The following is a 16,894-nucleotide window of genomic DNA, read 5'->3' as shown; positions in this document are numbered from 1 at the left end:
TTCCCTTCTACTTTTGGATGGTCTTCGACATCTTGGTTAGGCTTTGTAATAGAAAATATGGTAGACTGATAACACACTGCCTTTTCAAGTGTAGCAATAGTTTAATATGGTATAGATAGACAATACTGTAACGGCCTTCGCAAGTTACGAATTTTTGGAGGATATAGACCATCTCGTCCCATGGATGCATCAACCAACTCCTTGGGACGCCCTTCTTCCAGTTAACTAATGAGACTATGGATCTAGACATAAATTGAGTCCATGACTTCTCTTTAAATTGCTTTGTCTTAAAGTACTTCTCCCCTTCTGGGCTGATCCTTATTGACTGGGCTATGGTGTCTTCTGAAACCCTGAATGAGAAATTACCTATCAGGGTTTTCTCTCCATTGAATGTGAAAGTGATTTTTTTGGTAACCTCTTCATTACTTCCATGAAATTTCTCTAAAAAGGGCAACCACTGTATCTCTTTGAGAATTGAAATGCAATCTTCATGATATTGAGAACTGTCGAACATGCTCGGCTCGGCCCTATTGGTCATTTTGGCAGAGGGTCGTGCTCTAACTCTTCTCTGTTTATGCTTTGCAATTTCAACAAAGAAATTTCAATTTGTTACCTGGTGGTGTCGCTCCCTTAATATCCAGTATGATGCTCGGTTGACTATCTTGTGACTTTGGTGGGAGTCGAAACCGAATGGTTATATTTCCCTCTTGTGGCGCTCACTGCTTTCAATCCTTACTGTGGAAGTCACGGGAGTCAAATGCCAGCGTGAAATAACTGAGAATGATGGTGAAATAACCAACTACACTTACTTCATAGCGTATTCATCTTTTGGAACAGAGGAATGGTTGTACCGCTTGTATAGATGCCATCATAGGAGCGCTGGAAGCGTATATGCAATACTGGGGTATGATTTCAGGGAGTCCTCTGAATCATTTGGCTACGTCGGGTGGTGGAATCATAATTCGGCCGTGTGGGATACAATGAATAGGCCCGCTTTAACATTTGTTTCTTTCCCTTTTTTTAAAAAACAATTCACCACGTGTCCTGCTTCTATTGGTACTCGGCCAAATGGAAGATGTTGGTATGGCTGTAGGATGCGATTGGCATAACAAGGTTGATATGAAAGGAGTAATGGATTTAGAGGTATGAAATAGGTTGGGGTATGAAAGATGATAAGAATCAATGAGATAAGGGATGATGGAAAATGTAGTGTCCTTGAAATCGATCATAACAGTCACAGTCATTAAATTTAACATTAAAAATTAATCTAAGAAATTAAATGTTAAGAATAAGGAACACATTACACTTTTGTTGGTTGTTGTTGCATTGGCATGCTGAGTAGGACTAGTCTCTTTTGACTATTCTTTGCTGTTCATAACAGGTCCCCTGAGATAGATTCGAATGCAACAGGTCCCTCTGAGATCTTGAAGATGTTCATGCAGCTCCTTTGAAATCCGGAGAAAGAATTATATGTATATAGGTTCCTTGAGCTTGGGTATTTGATGGAGTCTTGGTGCCCAGCAACCTGTGAATCCTTGTAGAAACTTGATGAAGCTTTGTTGAAGTAACCCTGAAGTAACAGTCTCTTAACAGGTCCCTTTTATGTGTCTTAAACAGGTCCCATTACTGCTGGTGTTGGTAGCATGGTCTTTTGGACAGAACAGGTCCCCCTGCATAATGTTTATAACCAGGTCCCTCTGAGATAAAACAATGACAAAACAACTTCTTTATTGAAATCTGGAATGCTGGAACAAACTGCTTTGGAAATTTACAGTGAGGAGATGAGATAAGAAATCTTTAAGAATTTACAATGGAGAGATAAAAGAACAAAATGCTGATGCTTCTCTCCCCCACTAAAGTTTTGACTTGTCCTCAAGTCATTATTCAGTTGATAAATCAAACAGTGAACAAAAGAAAGGGAATTCTTACCCGCCAACGAATTGGTTTTCAAGTAAGAATTCGGGGTTAGAGTGTGCCAAACGCTGGTTTTCACATCTAACCCATTGTTATTATATATATTTTTTTATTTTTATATTTTTTTTTTAGTTTTTGTTTTGTTTTTTTTTTTTAAATTTCTTTTTGAATTTCTAAATTGAAAGGAAATGAACTAAGGCAGGGATACTACAGCTGAGGGCTGTAGTATCTCAACCTCTCTTTTTTGAGATACTGTTTGGAGAAAATCTTGCTTGCTGATGGGCTTAGTGTATAGTTTCAGGCGATGACCATTGACAGTAAAGGAATGACCTTCTCCATCAATAGTTTTGAGCTTGACTGAACCATTGTCGTAAGCTTGAATAATTTGGTATGGGCCCATCCAATGGGTGGTAAACTTGGCTTTATGATCTCTAAATTTAGAGTCAAAAAGTAAAGCCCAGTCACCTTCCTTGAACTGCTTCTTCTTGATATGTGCATCATGCCACTGCTTCCTTTGTTTTTGCATGAGGATTGTGGTTTCCTCTGCTTGCTGCCTCATTTCATCCAGCTGGTTCAACTGCTGAATTCTTTCTTGTTGTGCTTGGTCCAAGTCAATTTGCAAATCTGCGGCCAGTTTAAAAGTATGTATTTGAAACTCAATAAGAAGCATTACCTCTTTGCCATACACCAACTGATATGGTGTAAATCCTGTAGTATCCTTCCACGTAATTCTGTAAGCCCAAAGTGCATCTTTGAGCTTCTCTTCCCAATTCTTCTTGTTCATTGCCACAATTTTAGTAATGATCCCTTCCAAAGTTTTGTTTGTGGATTCCACCTGCCCATTGGCCTGTGGATGGTAAGGTGTGCTTCTCCTATGCTTGATTTGGTATTTGTCTGTGATGTCCTTCACTAGTTTTGAGGTGAATTGAGTACCTTGATCAGTCACTATCTCCCTTGGTACTCCATACCTTACAAAAATCTCTTCAAAAAGGAAATTTACCACTGTGTGTTCGGTGGCTCTAACCAGTGCTTTTGCTTCAGCCCACTTTGTGACGTAATCAGTACATACTAAGATGTACTTCTTACCATTGGAGGTTGGGTTAATGGGTCCTATAAAGTCTAGAGCCCATTTTTCAAATGGCTCTAGGTGAACTTGGGGCTGAAGGGGCATCTCGTCTGTAGCTGTTGGCCTGCCCATTCTTTGGCAGCTGTCACAACTCTTCACATACTTCTTGGCATCCTTGAAAATGGATGGCCAGTAGTATCCAAGAGTAAGAACTTTGAATGTTGTCCGCTTAGCTGCAAAATGCCCACCACACGGTTCATCATGGCAAGATTTTAAAATATCAATTATCTCATCATTTCTTACACATCTTCTAATGATCATATCATAACCAGTGTAAAATAAATCGCCATTAAGCCATGAATATCTAGCACTTTGTTTGACTAGTCTCTTCTTTTCCTTTGCAGTAAAGTGTGGAGGTCTCCTTCCTGTAGACAAATAATTGGCCAAATCAGCATACCAAGGATTTACTATGGAAATTGCAAATAAATTTTCATCTGGAAAAGAATCTTCAACCGGAACAACCTCACCTGGATTTTGCAGTCTAGAAAGAAAATCTGCCACCTAATTCTCTTTACCTGGTCTATCTAACACTGTGATGTTAAATTCCTGTAACAATAATAACCATCTGGTAACTCTGCCACTAGTTATTGGTTTATTCATTAAATGTCTAATGGCAGAATGATCAGTATGTACAAAGACCTCATAACCAGTTATATAATGTCGGAATTTATTCACAGCATATATGATAGCAAGTGTTTCCTTTTCTGTGACTGTGTAGTTTGACTCTGCAGGTGTGAGATTTTTGCTAATGAAATAAATGGCATAATTACAAGATTCCTCTTTTTGGCCTAATGATGCACCCACTGCAGTGTCAGATGCATCTGTAAAGATATGAAATGGTAGGTTCCAATTAGGCCCTCTTAAAACTGGTGCGGTTGATAATTTCTTTTTGAGTACTTCGAATGCTTGTTGGCAGTTCTCATTCCAGTTGAAAAGTACATCTTTTGTTAGAAGTTTAAACAAAGGTAAAGCTATTTTACTAAAATGTTCAATAAACCTTCTGTAATAGCTTGCATACCCAAGGAAACTTCTTACCTCTCTTTGATTCTTTGGAATTGGCAAATCAACAATGATATGGATCTTTGCTGGGTCAACTTTGATGCCTTGAAAAGAAATATAGTGGCCTAATACTATCCCTTCGTTTAACATCATAAAGCACTTTTCATTGCTCAAGGACAGATTAGCTTCAATACATCTTTTCAAAACTCTTTCAAGGTTTTCTAATGCATGTTCAAATGAATTTCCGTACACTGAAAAATCATCCATGTAAACTTCAACACAATCATGAACTAAATCAGCGAAAATAGCTAATACAGCTCTTTGAAATGTAGCTGGAGCATTGAAAAGCCCAAATGGCAAAACATTGTAAGCATAAGTGCCCCAAGGACAGGTGAATGTGGTTTTTTCCTGGTCTTCTGAGGCTATCCTGATCTGGTTGTAGCCACTGAAACCATCAAGAAAAGAAAATGATGATTTCCTAGCTAGGGTGTCTAACACTTGGTCAATAAATGGTAGTGGGAAATAATCTTTGAGCGTTGCTTTGTTTAGTTGTCTGTAATCAACACAAATGTGCCACTTACCATTTTTCTTGGGCACTATAACCAATGGGGATACCCACTGACTGTCAGAAATAGGATATATAAAATCAACTCTCAACAGTTTTTGCAATTCTTCTCTGACAATATCCTAAAGCATGGGGTTCATTCTTCTCTATGGTTGCCTCACTGGTTTGATGGTACTATCTGTATAAATATGGTGAGTGCATGTGTCGGGGTGAATCCCATGCATATCGGTGTAGTCCCAAGCAAAGGCTTTCTGGTATTTTCTCAATAGTCGAATCAATTTCTCTTGCTGAGATGAGTCTAGGTGATTGCCTATGTTCAGAGTTTTCCCTGGACTAATCTCTATGATCTGACTCTGTGTGTTGGTGATGGATTGAACTGGAAAAATGTCGTGAAATGTGGTTTGCAAAGATTGAATGGTGCATGTTTCCTGAAAGTTTTGGGCTAAAAGTACATCTGCAGCATGATATTGGTCATTTCTCAAATTTTTGGAAATATCAGGTTGAGAAAGGAATAATTCTACCAAATCATTATTGTCTTGTTCTTGGAAATCATAGATTTGGTCAATGCTAAAAATAGATTGTACTTCTTCTTTATCATTGAATTTATCATCAAGCCACAAATTGTGTGTTACTGCTGGTGATTGTGCCGATGGATAAAGAGTGAGTTGTTTTCTTTCGGTCCCTCTTGAAATGATCATGTTGCCCGATTGACATCCTATGAATGCATCAACAGTCGTTAACCATGGTCTACCAAGGATGATAGGGTGCCCTCCTAAATTGGATTTGGGTTGAAGAACTAAGAAATCCACTGGATACTCCCAAGAGTCCAGTGAGACAATTATGTCCTCCAAAATCCCTTCAGGAATCACTTTAGACCTATCAGCTAGTTCTAGAACAATCGTTGTATGTTGCAAATTTATGAGCTGGAGTGTTCTCATGGTTTCAAGAGTCATGACATTGATTGCGGCCCCAAGATCTATCAAAGTGTTTGGAATTTGTATGTTGTTAATGATGGTGGTCACTTTGGGAATGCCAGGATCAACATACTTTTCCATAGAGATGGTATTGGTCATAAGGCCTGCTAAATGTCCTATAACATGAATGGTTTGAGGATCAATCCTTTTTCTAGCAGGCTTCTTGAGTCACATGTCTTTGATGGCTTTAGTATATATGGGAATGTATTTTATAGCTTGCAGCAATGGAATTTTTATGTAGACATTCTTGAGTTCATTTAAGACATCAAACTGTGGTATAGACAGTGGAGGTTTTATTTGGACCAATCGGTCTGGAAAAGGTGGATGCAATGGTTGCATCTGCTTATCTTTGGTATCATCATTTGGTTTTCTTTGATTTGTCATTTCATTTTCATTTTCTGTGTTTTCTTCTTGCTTATCTGTTATTGGAGAATCTTTGTCGAGTACCCTACCAGACCTCAAGTTGATATTTTGCAAGGGTAGTGTGGGATATGAGGTTCCCTCTTCTACATTGTAGGCTGGCCTCTCTGCTCTATTATTTGGATTTGGGACAGTTTGAGCAGGAATTTGAGTAGGTCTGGGAGGTTGTGAGTTAGCTGGAAATTGCAGTTGTGGTGGATTTATTGGTGGAGGAGCAGGCAGTGCTTGTTGAGTAGGTTGAGGCTGATAAACAATTTGCTGAGGATACTGTTGATATGGTTGAGAATGTGATGAATACGGCTGATGGTATTGTTGATATGGTTGTGAATATGGTGGGTATGATTGAGGATATGTATGATAGGATTGAGAGTACTGTTGAGACGGTCTCCATTGTTGCTGTGGGTGGTTTTGGTGTTGCCATGGCATAGGTACATTCCATGAATTTTGTGCATACATTTGATCATTTACAGGAAATTGCAAATTTTGATTTGGAAACATACCTTGAGGTGCTGGCCTTGGTTGCCATGGTCTCTTTGTGCCCATGTAATACATGCTTTCCATCTCTGCATTAGCTGCCATATTATAGTTCTGCAAAACCTTAACTTTAGGACAATTAAACATATCATGATGTTCAGTACAGAAAGCACAAACTTGAATGTTTTCTAGTGGGCAGTCTTTTAATGCATGTTTCTTCCGGCATTTTGGGCAGAAGATAGCCATTATCTGATCTTCATATTCTTGTTTCTTCTTAGATTTTAGAGTGTCAATTTGGTTCCCTAGGGTGCTTAACAGATCTATTTTAAACTCTTCTAACAGATTCCCTATTTCAGCCCTTGTGACACTTGCTGAGGCAGATTTTGTGACTTTGGATGACAGGGTTCTTTTTCCCATTTTAGCTTTTCTCCTTGAATACTTTTCGCATAACTCAGCGATTTCTTCAAAGGGTAAGGCAGAAATGTCATTTTTGCCCATCAAGTTAAGATCATCCATGTATTCCTCTCGGATACCTTTCAAGAATATTGTGCGGATCAGATCAAGAGGCATAGTTCGGTGTTTGGATTTTTGTAAGTTGTAGACAAACCGTTCTAAGTATTCCTCTAAGGTTTCATCCTCTTGCTGGCTCATTCTAAAGATATCATCTTTAGAATCTTTGGATCTACAATAAGGTTGATATTTCCTTAGAAATATTCTTCTCATGCCATCCCAATCAACTATAGCATGCTCACCAAGCCTCATGAACCATCTGAAGGCTGATGCCTTTAATGTCGCTGGAAAGAGTCTAAGCCTATGGGCATCATCTGTATAGCCATATGTTCGACATACAATGTCAAACTCGAACAAGAATGAGTCTGGATCTTCCGAAGCCATACCATAAAAGTTTGGTAGCACGGATGGAGGTATGCTTTTCATTTTGATCTCATCATCTTCTTGTGGTTCATGTATAGGAAACTTAAAAGTTGACTCTTCTTCATCTCTCTGTCCGTGATTTGGTACTGATCCAGCTCCTTCCTCAGCCATTCTAATAGGTCTCTCTGTGTCAGTGTCACTTGTTTGAAAGAGGAGATTAAAGAAATATTGTTCGGTCACTGTGCTACTTTCTCCTTGTGTGGAAGATCTAGGAAAGTGCTTCTTCTGCGATTTATGTGTTAATAAAGTTTGCCTTTCGATGAGAGTAAGTCTTTGTCCTGACTTTTGTTTTTCCTCTAATGCTTGGATGGTGACTTCCTCAGCTGCTGTTGTATTCCCTAAAGAGTCTACTCCTGATGATGATGGGTTAGTTTTTGGATGGTGGGGGGTTTTTATGAATCTACCCTGATTGTCTCTAAATCTAGACATAAATGAACATGATTTCTAACTGTGTTTTTGCTCGTTTTTGTTTATTGAATTTTTTTCTTTTTAAATCCTTTAAGTACGCCTCCCCGGCAACGGCGCCAAAATGTAGTGTCCTATCTAGGGTGCTAGACTAGGCTATATTTATTATCGACCAGGATGCGTAGACTTAGAGGCATGCGTCTACAGTATATAGACATAAAGGATTATTAGCTAAGTGGTTATGATGGTAGGTCACAGGACTTCTTTACGGAAGGTTGAGGTGTGTCACCTATCACCCAAACACTTAGGTCACTCAGTTAATCTACCTAATTACAACACTGTCATTCAATTCATTTACCAAATTAAAACACTGTGTATCACTTCAAACCAAGATTTCAATCTCCTTACAGAGACACTATGCATAAAACCCCTGTTCAGCAAATACTCAGCATTCACTAATATTCATGCAAGATAAAGACATATGGAAATCATAAGCATACTTTGAAATGATAACAGAGTTCATGACATTGCTTTAAAAGACAACAAAGGATCGAATCCCTTATAGGATACAATTCACGATCTCAGTGATGAACTGTTCAAACATTATCATAAACATCATCCATACGCCTTCTATTGAAATCGAAAACCAATCTTAATTGCTATGCATATCATTTAATACCCTAAGTTGAGAATGAAAAGGAAATGACAGTATACCAGTTTAACGCAGGGCCTGTCCGCGTTCCAGAGGTATACTGGACTGTGATCAACCGATTATAAAATCAATGCAACAAGGAAAAGATCGTGACTGCAACTGTGTTCTTGATATTAAGTTCAAACTCTGTTTTCAAACGATACAATGATAACCAACTACTAACTACACAGAACTGTGTTTACATATGTTTTTTACAACCCTTACATTTCGAAAACGAATGTACATTCATGATGTGGCTGTTGCCGCTTTTATCATGTCGTGATTTTTAAAATGTTTCTATCCTAAACTGATTTCAAAAAGGAACAAAACTAAATCAATTTAGAATTCTATGCTGTTGCTTCCTTTGTCGCCAACATGCTATACTTTGACCATCGTTGATCGCGCATGTAGGAGGGTCGGTTCTGCTGTAGGATAGGTATTCGTCCATGCTTGGACATTCTACTTTTCATCCCTACCCTTCGCTCTAGCCTAGCTGTCATGCCACATGTCAAACAATAAACCAATTACAGGATGTTGGAACTTCCTGTAGTCATTTTACCAAAAATTCCTAATTCTTTAACATAAAACTCCTAAATCAATTTCAATGCATTTTAATAACTATAGTACTATTAACTAATCAATTTTCAAGGGATCTAAGAGATGTATGATGGAAAGAGGTAGGCAAATGACATGTTTTAGGAGGAAAAAGGAGGTCATGGGATGGTACCAACAATGACCGTTCAAGAGTTGATCTATCTCGTCTTCATACAGAGGATATAATACTTTTTGTTTTCTCTTGCTCAAACAATGATTGTCTTTATGCTGCTAAAATGGATTTTCATACAGGGCTTCCATGATCTCATCATCCATGAAATTATCATCTTCATAATATTTCTCAAGGCTTTCAATAAAAGTAGAAGCATGTTTGCAACAGTCCTGAACTAAATTTAATGATGGATAAGAGTCTTTATACTTCTCAAAGAACATGGCATGAAAATCCTTTAAACAGTAAATACAAGCAGGCGGAAAACTTTCATACCAAGATTGGGCTTCACCTTCCAGAGTGGCCAGGAATATCTTCATCAAGCAATCTTCAGGAAAATCAACCTTCAACTTGTGAATATGCATGTGAAATCGAACTAGATGTAAAGCAGCATCCTTCCTACCATCATATTTAAACGTAGGCAAATTCCTTGACCAATCTACTCTCGGAATTTTATTTGAAAAACCTGGAATGTGATCTCGGCTCATGGGAGAGTATCTTCTTGCAACTCGATCCATCTTGAAAATCTCAAAGCTACTAATCGCTCTGCAGTGGAGTCACCATGAAGCATTGATTTCTGGATTTTTCAGTGAATGAAGTCGCCAGGTGAATGATTTCAGCCTTCTTATGTATCTGATCGTTGTCCACCATCAACAATCAGATCTGAAATTGATTACAAAATTGTACTGGGGCAATTTGCAAGTCAAGTGTCACGATTACAAGCTAGACCGGAGATTGACTGAAGCAGCGTTTATCTACTTGCGCTAATGCAAAGAAAGATAATTTCGAAGGCTATCTAGCATAACTTCAGGCTCCGTCTGTAGCTTATAAAACAAATAACACTAACAAGAAAACCATTTTTCTTCCCCAATATAGTCGCCACTATGTTAGAGCCTAGATTTGCCTCAGGCTGAAAAGACAAGGTTCTAGGTCCACATCAAACCACGCTCAGCCTCGTAGCTAGCCCTACGAGGACAGGAGAGGGCTCTCTCCGGGTCAATCTCAGTGAAAGATAATCAATGGAGCTTGAGATGACTGAATAACAAACTAATTTTAGGCTAGGTATGAATTGCAAAGGATTTGATTTGAGTTTTTAAGGGTTTTGTTGGAAAAAAGGGACAGGCAAATTTGGGTCTGGGGATGAGGCACAGTTTCTGCAGAGTTCTGATTAGGGCAAGGAAGGCAATCGTTTTGATGCTTTAAAGTCAGTTAATGGATTAATCAGACTGGTGAGGAGCTAAGGCGAGCAAGAGAGTCTCAAGAATTCTCCTTAAACAGATGAAAACATGGAAATTTAAACAAATTCAAAGGCAGAGCATAGCAGCTAATGGATTCTACCTTAATCACTCATTTGTTCAAATTCAGAAGAAGAGACAGGAAAATGATACACATAACACTAATGAACTTACAATTACTTAGTGAAGAACACCATCAAAACATAAAGCCACATGGATCCCAAACAGTGTTGCAAAACCCTGGTCTTTCCTTAGCCAAAAATGTAGAGATAGAATGTACAATGATATGCCAAAGCAATCCCTAGTGTCCAACCCTAAAAATGACTTAGGAATTACATGATATAGACCAGCCCAACCCATTCCCTTGCCTCTAGGGGTCGAGCTCATCATTCTAGAAGTTGTTTCAACCAATTCTAAACAAAGCACTAAAATCTAGGCAATCAAAACAACTTGCCTCTATAAGGTAGGAAACTGATTCATTCATTAAATTTTCACTTTTTAGTGAATGAATCCTCTAGAACAAGTAAATAAGTGCCAAAATTACATCATGTTTATCCAATTACATCAAGATAGATAAAAAATTACATCAAAAATCAAAACTTGTCAAATTGGCCGAATTTCTGAGCTGGAAGGTGAAAATTTGAGCAAAAATCCTCTATGCACAGCGCCAAATCCTCTATGCGTCGCACCACTTTGAGGCTGAGCTTGAGGCAATTCCTGAAGTCCAAATTGAGCCCAAGATAGCTCATTAGAAATCCATACTTGTCTGCTTTCCAACCCAAGTGGAATTTTTCAATTTGGATGTCATTTGCCCCTCCAAAACTGCAATCTCCCAGGACTGCTTCTTGTGTGTCAAAATAGGGGCAGAGAGGTCATTTTTTGAGTGTCTTTGAACTCCTGGGGACTTAAAACATGCCCAAACTTCTTGGCCATGCACCAACAGTCATCATTTTTCATGAAAAATCAAAAAATGTAAACTTTTTGCAATTTGGAGCTCCCTAGCAAAAGCGCGCGCCACGTGGTGCGGCGCATAGGGAGAAAAACCCTGTTTTCTGTGCCAAAATTTGTCAAAATGCCAAAAATGCCCCAAATTTATTGAAATTTGGGTTGGATATTCTTCATTAAGTGTCATGCTGGGCTAAAGAGGCTTCGGCCAATATCTGAAGACGATCAAGCTCCCTTTTCCTCTTTTGCTTCCTTATTGCCTTCTTTAGTTTTTCCTTTAAATTCCTTATTCATGCCTTGCAGACCTTGTTCCATGCCATGTAGTGGAAGGCCATGTGTCTCAGCAATGCATGGTCCTTATTGGCCTTGTCCAGTAGTCTCTCCAAGTGGATGTTGATTCTCTCGAGATTAGACTCCCGATCCTCATTAATCTCTTGCTCCAATGACGTGAGCTCAATTCTTCTCCTTTCTGCAGCTTGGCGATGCTCGCGGATGTTTTGTAACTCCATGATTGCTTGCTGATCCTCAAGCTGTTTGTTCCTCTGCTCCAAGTATTTCATAGACCACTTAGCCCTCTCCAAGTCAAGTGATAAGGCTTGGATCTCTGTTTGTTGCTCCTGGATGATCTCTCTAAGCTACGCACTTTGCGGACCCGTATCTTTATCATCATCATGAAGGAGAATGAAGTCCGTCTCTCGTTCACCTAATGGCCCCTCATCCTGAATTGGCCTCTTGCCTTTTTCCTGTACCTGTGATACTGATGGAGGAAGTGAGGCCCCTTCCACCTCGGGTGGAGATAACACTCGCTCGCTGCTGCAAGCAAATGTCTAGTGCCCCTCTGATATGTGATGAATACCGGCACACTAGCGGTCTCATGGTGCTCATACTGATAAGAAGGCCCACTTGTCTCATGCTTGACCTCTGATAATCCCTGTGAAGCTCTGAAGAAGTCACGAGAGATGAAATCATCCCAAGTGATGCCCTATATTCCAAGCTAATGAACCACCAAAATCTTAATAAGAGCAAAATGATAAACACTGTTAAGTTGCTGCTGAGGTGTTTTGTGCTGCACAAGTGTGGTCATCCTCTCTATGTTCCGGCAAATGAAATACGAAATGTTCATCATCCGTACCCTGGTGAAATGCATGAGCAACCTGATGTGATAAGCATAGAGACGAGAGAACTGTCCCTCACAGCTGAAATATTTCATGATCAATTTCATTAGTGGAGCATATTCATCTTTCAGATATCGAAATGGAAACACTCTCTTGAGCTACCTCAAGAAACCAGTTTTAATGTATGGCTCATAATGCTGTCGGTCAATCTTCTTCCTCTTGGTCCATGTTTCCCCAATGTTTGGTATGTCGGTTGCTAGTGAGACAGATTCTGGTGTAAGTGTGAAGGTGACACCGACTAAGGTAGCTTGATCTCCATGTAAATGCAGCACAAATAGATGAGCCAACTCATGATGAAATTGAACATTAGCCACCTTTTGACAAAACGCATAGCATGACTGATGCTGCAAACAAAACATGGCAAGAGGGCAGGCCTGTAATTTAGTGAGGGTGACTGGTTCTTCTCTGATATGCCTACCTCCTCTATGAGGCCTCCGAGGTGCATGTTCCTCCATGGGAGAATCACTTTGGGTTTCCATTTCATAATCCAATGAATGCTCAGATGCCATGACTGTTGTTTTTCAAACTGCCTTGGAGAAAAAGATGCTGGTGTATGAAAACTGTTTGGACTGCTCTTTTAGTGATGTGTGCAAACTCTGCCACCAAAGGGGAAAACAAATGAAACAGGGACTGGTAGGAAGGGGAAATAATATCAAGGGATTAGGAATTATTCAGAGAGATTTGTTTGGGAAATATGGGAGGGGGTTTAGGATTTAGGTGTGGGAATAGGGTTTAGGGTTTTTCACATTTGAAAGTTTTGGGAAAGGGAATTTTAGGATAGGGGTTTAGTAACTTTAGGGAATAGGGAACAATGATAATAGAGGAAAGAATGGAGTCAAGGAACAAAGGGAATTAAGGACAAAAGAAACAATGGAAAAGAGTAACCTTGGTGGCAAACAAGTTTTGAAACCCTAGGCAGCAACTTACATGTGAGGAATTCAAAATGATAGGGTTTGAATTTTTGTTTCAATCATTAGCATTCACAAACCACCATCACTCAGCACAAAAATGGATGAAACATCAAGATCTCGACCCTACCTGGCAAATCCATGCAAATAAATGGCAATTTGGAGAAATTTCAAGCAAATTCGGGCTTTCAGGTGTATGCATCGTGCCGCATACCCAATGCGCCGCACAATGCCAGTGCGTTGCGCCCATTCATAATTACATTGGACAACTTCTCCTAGTGCGTCGTGCCTCCCCAGTGCGCCACACCACCTGCTCTATGCGCCGCGCCGGCCAAGTTTCCTCCAACTTCACCCAAATCGCACACTAACTCAACCAATTTGCTTTGAGTGGCTTCTCTTTGGTCTTGGAATGCAAATGACATTGATCTTCATGAAAATATCTTTATAAAGACATGGATTTGATTTTTGACTCTCCAAGACCCATCTTTGTAATGTTTTGGCATTGGCACTTTTTCCATTTTAATACAACTCTGTTTTTAAATTTCCTTTTTGATTTTTTGACTGAAATGATGAAATTCTTGGCAATTTTTTGTAGGGATAGCTGACATGGAATTTGGAAAAGGAGACCAGGGCTGCGCCTGAAGATCTCAACAACTGAATTTTTTTTGAAAATTATTACAAAAGACAAAATGTTGACTTTTCTTCAAAACAAAGTTTTGAAGAACAATCATAATCCATCAATATGACGATGAAATTCGCGAAATAAAAAACATGTGTAGAACCTCCCTCTGGCCTGCTGGCATTTGGACACTTTAACGACTCAATTTGTGAAACCCTAGACCTATGATTGACATGAATCTTTGCCCATTAAAAGATCAAACATTGACTGTCATGGACTTTAATAAACATTGATGAAAAGACCTAAGCCAGTAGGTACAAGACATGAGGGGAATGAATAACAAAGCCCTTTTGACAGATTTATGGCATGATCCTAACGGTATGCAACTGATCGAGCAAGATGGGACACCTAAAAATGAAATGCAAAAAGAGTTTTGATCTCTGACGGAGGGATGACCAGACCGACTCTAACACAACGGTTTAGAATAAACCACTTATGCCCCCATGAACCAACATTTTTTGATAGGAAGCTCTTCCAGAAGTTTCCGCAGAGCTGTTTTATATATATCTATATATATATATATATATATATATATATCTAGTGATTGGTTAAGGTTGGGTAAGTGGTAAGATGGGTGACCGATATCATGTTATGAACCTTAGGAAATATCAACCTTGGGAAATTAATTAACCGAGTCTTGTACCTTTTGGTACATGCTGAAGTGCTAATGTCGATATTTGACTTAGGCTATGTATATCATTCATGTAAAAAAAATTATGTTGTTTGTTTCTTTTTCACATTAGTGTTATTTCTCATGTTTGGGTAATTGCATGTGACAAGTGGTATCAGAGCCACATGTTGCAGCACTGAGACCTAGTGGGAAATTGTAAATAACTAAAGTGTTCATAATGTAGAGAGAGAGCGTGTGAGGAGTCTTTAAAGTAGCATGAGGAGTGGAGTTGGAGCCACTCCACCCAGGGGACCCTCAGTGGGAGTTGGGTCCAATCTGAAGATGTGGTTCTAGTTAGAATAAGGAACTACAAATGTGAATGATATGTTGCTAGAGTCCATCTAACAACTGCAAGATGAGATGATGAATTTAAGGGCCGACAATGAGAGGCTGAGGTTGGAGTAGTAAAGGATCATGAAAATTCTCTCGGATAGACAAAATCAAAGGAACCCAAAGCCTAGTCCAGATAATGGAAATAGGGAAGAGACATAGTGAAAACAAAGGGAACATGTAGAAAGAAAAGGAGATCAAATGGATAATGAGGAAGGGTCTGGTAGTTACACCTCTAGCGATAGAGGGGCTAAGAGGCCGAAGACAAAATTGCAAGGAGAATTTAAAAAAATAAAGCCCCCACAGTTTGATAGAGAACCAGAAGAGGTCATTGAAGCCTGGTTGATTAACATGAACAAGTATTTTTTTATTTATGAGTATGATGATAACTTAAAGGCCAAGCTAGTAGTTTATTAATTACAGGGTAAAGCCACATTATGGTGGGAGGAAATTAAAATAGTCCCCAGCATTGATGAGAAAGAAGTGACTTGGGACACCTTCAAGAAATACTTTAAGGAGAAATACATAACGGAAATATTTTATGATGAGAAGGCGAAGGAGTTTCATGATTTAAAATTGGGCCAAAAATCCATGGATGAGTTTGTAACAAGGTTTAACTCTCTGTTACGTTATGTCCCTTACATACGAGAAGAGAAAGAAAATGTTCAACGCTTTATAAGTAGCCTACCAATGTACATGAAGGAGAGGCTGGAGTTCGATAATCCTAAGACAATGGATGAGACCATAAGAAAAGCTCGTATTTTCTATCATCAGATGCAACAAAAAGGAGAAAAAAGTAAGGGTTGTATGGGTAAAAAGGGACAGAAAATTTTTCTAAACAATAATAAAACCACCAAGTCCCCCGGTAATAAATATGTACCCAGGAAGCGAGTGAGAGGATCCTCAGGGAAAAGTCAACAGAAAACTAGATCACCTAATGAATTCAAACAAGCTGAAGTATCAAATAAATTAGAATCGGGGTAGTCACAAAGCCACCCCAGTTGGGTTTGTGGGGAACTACACTATTACAAGAATTTTCCCCACTAGGATGGAACATAACCAAATGTGAGTGTTGAGGAAGCCTCTATAGTGGGAGAGGTGGCTAGAAACATACCAAGAATTAATGCATCCTTGGAAGATCATCAAGCAGAATACCAGCTTGCGATGGTGGAATTTGAAGGTAAAATAGTTAACCATCCTATCTCTATTTTAATTGATCCAGGGGCAAGTCTTAGTTATGTCAATATGAAAATAGTTGAGTTATGTCAATTTCCAAGTGTTAAGTTTAAAATTTCTTGGTTAGTGCAACTAGCCATTGGGGCTCAACAAAAGGTAACCACCAAGGTGGAAGGTTGTCCTGTAAAGATGGGAGGACAACAAATTAAGGTACATTTAAATGTATTACCTCTAGGATCCTACGATGTGCCGATTGGAATGGATTGGTTAGAAGAACATTGGACCCTCATAAATTGTAAAGACAAAACAGTTAGTTTCCTCACGGAAGGAGGGAATAGATAGGAAATTCAGGGAGTTAAAATAAATATTAAGTTGTGATCTATTATTGCTAATCAGCTGAAGAAATGCACTAGCAAAGGTTGTCAAATTTTTGCAGTACAAGTGGGTTATACCAACAACAGGGATAAGCTGGTGTCCATGGAAAATATACCTATAGTTCAAGAATTTGTGGA

The sequence above is a fragment of the Pinus tabuliformis genome, chromosome 6, assembly GCF_031772625.1.
Source record: "Pinus tabuliformis cultivar Carrire ecotype Pingquan chromosome 6, CPIR1, whole genome shotgun sequence".
Taxonomy (NCBI): Eukaryota; Viridiplantae; Streptophyta; class Pinopsida; order Pinales; family Pinaceae; genus Pinus; species Pinus tabuliformis.
Note: the sequence above shows the minus strand (reverse complement) of the source record.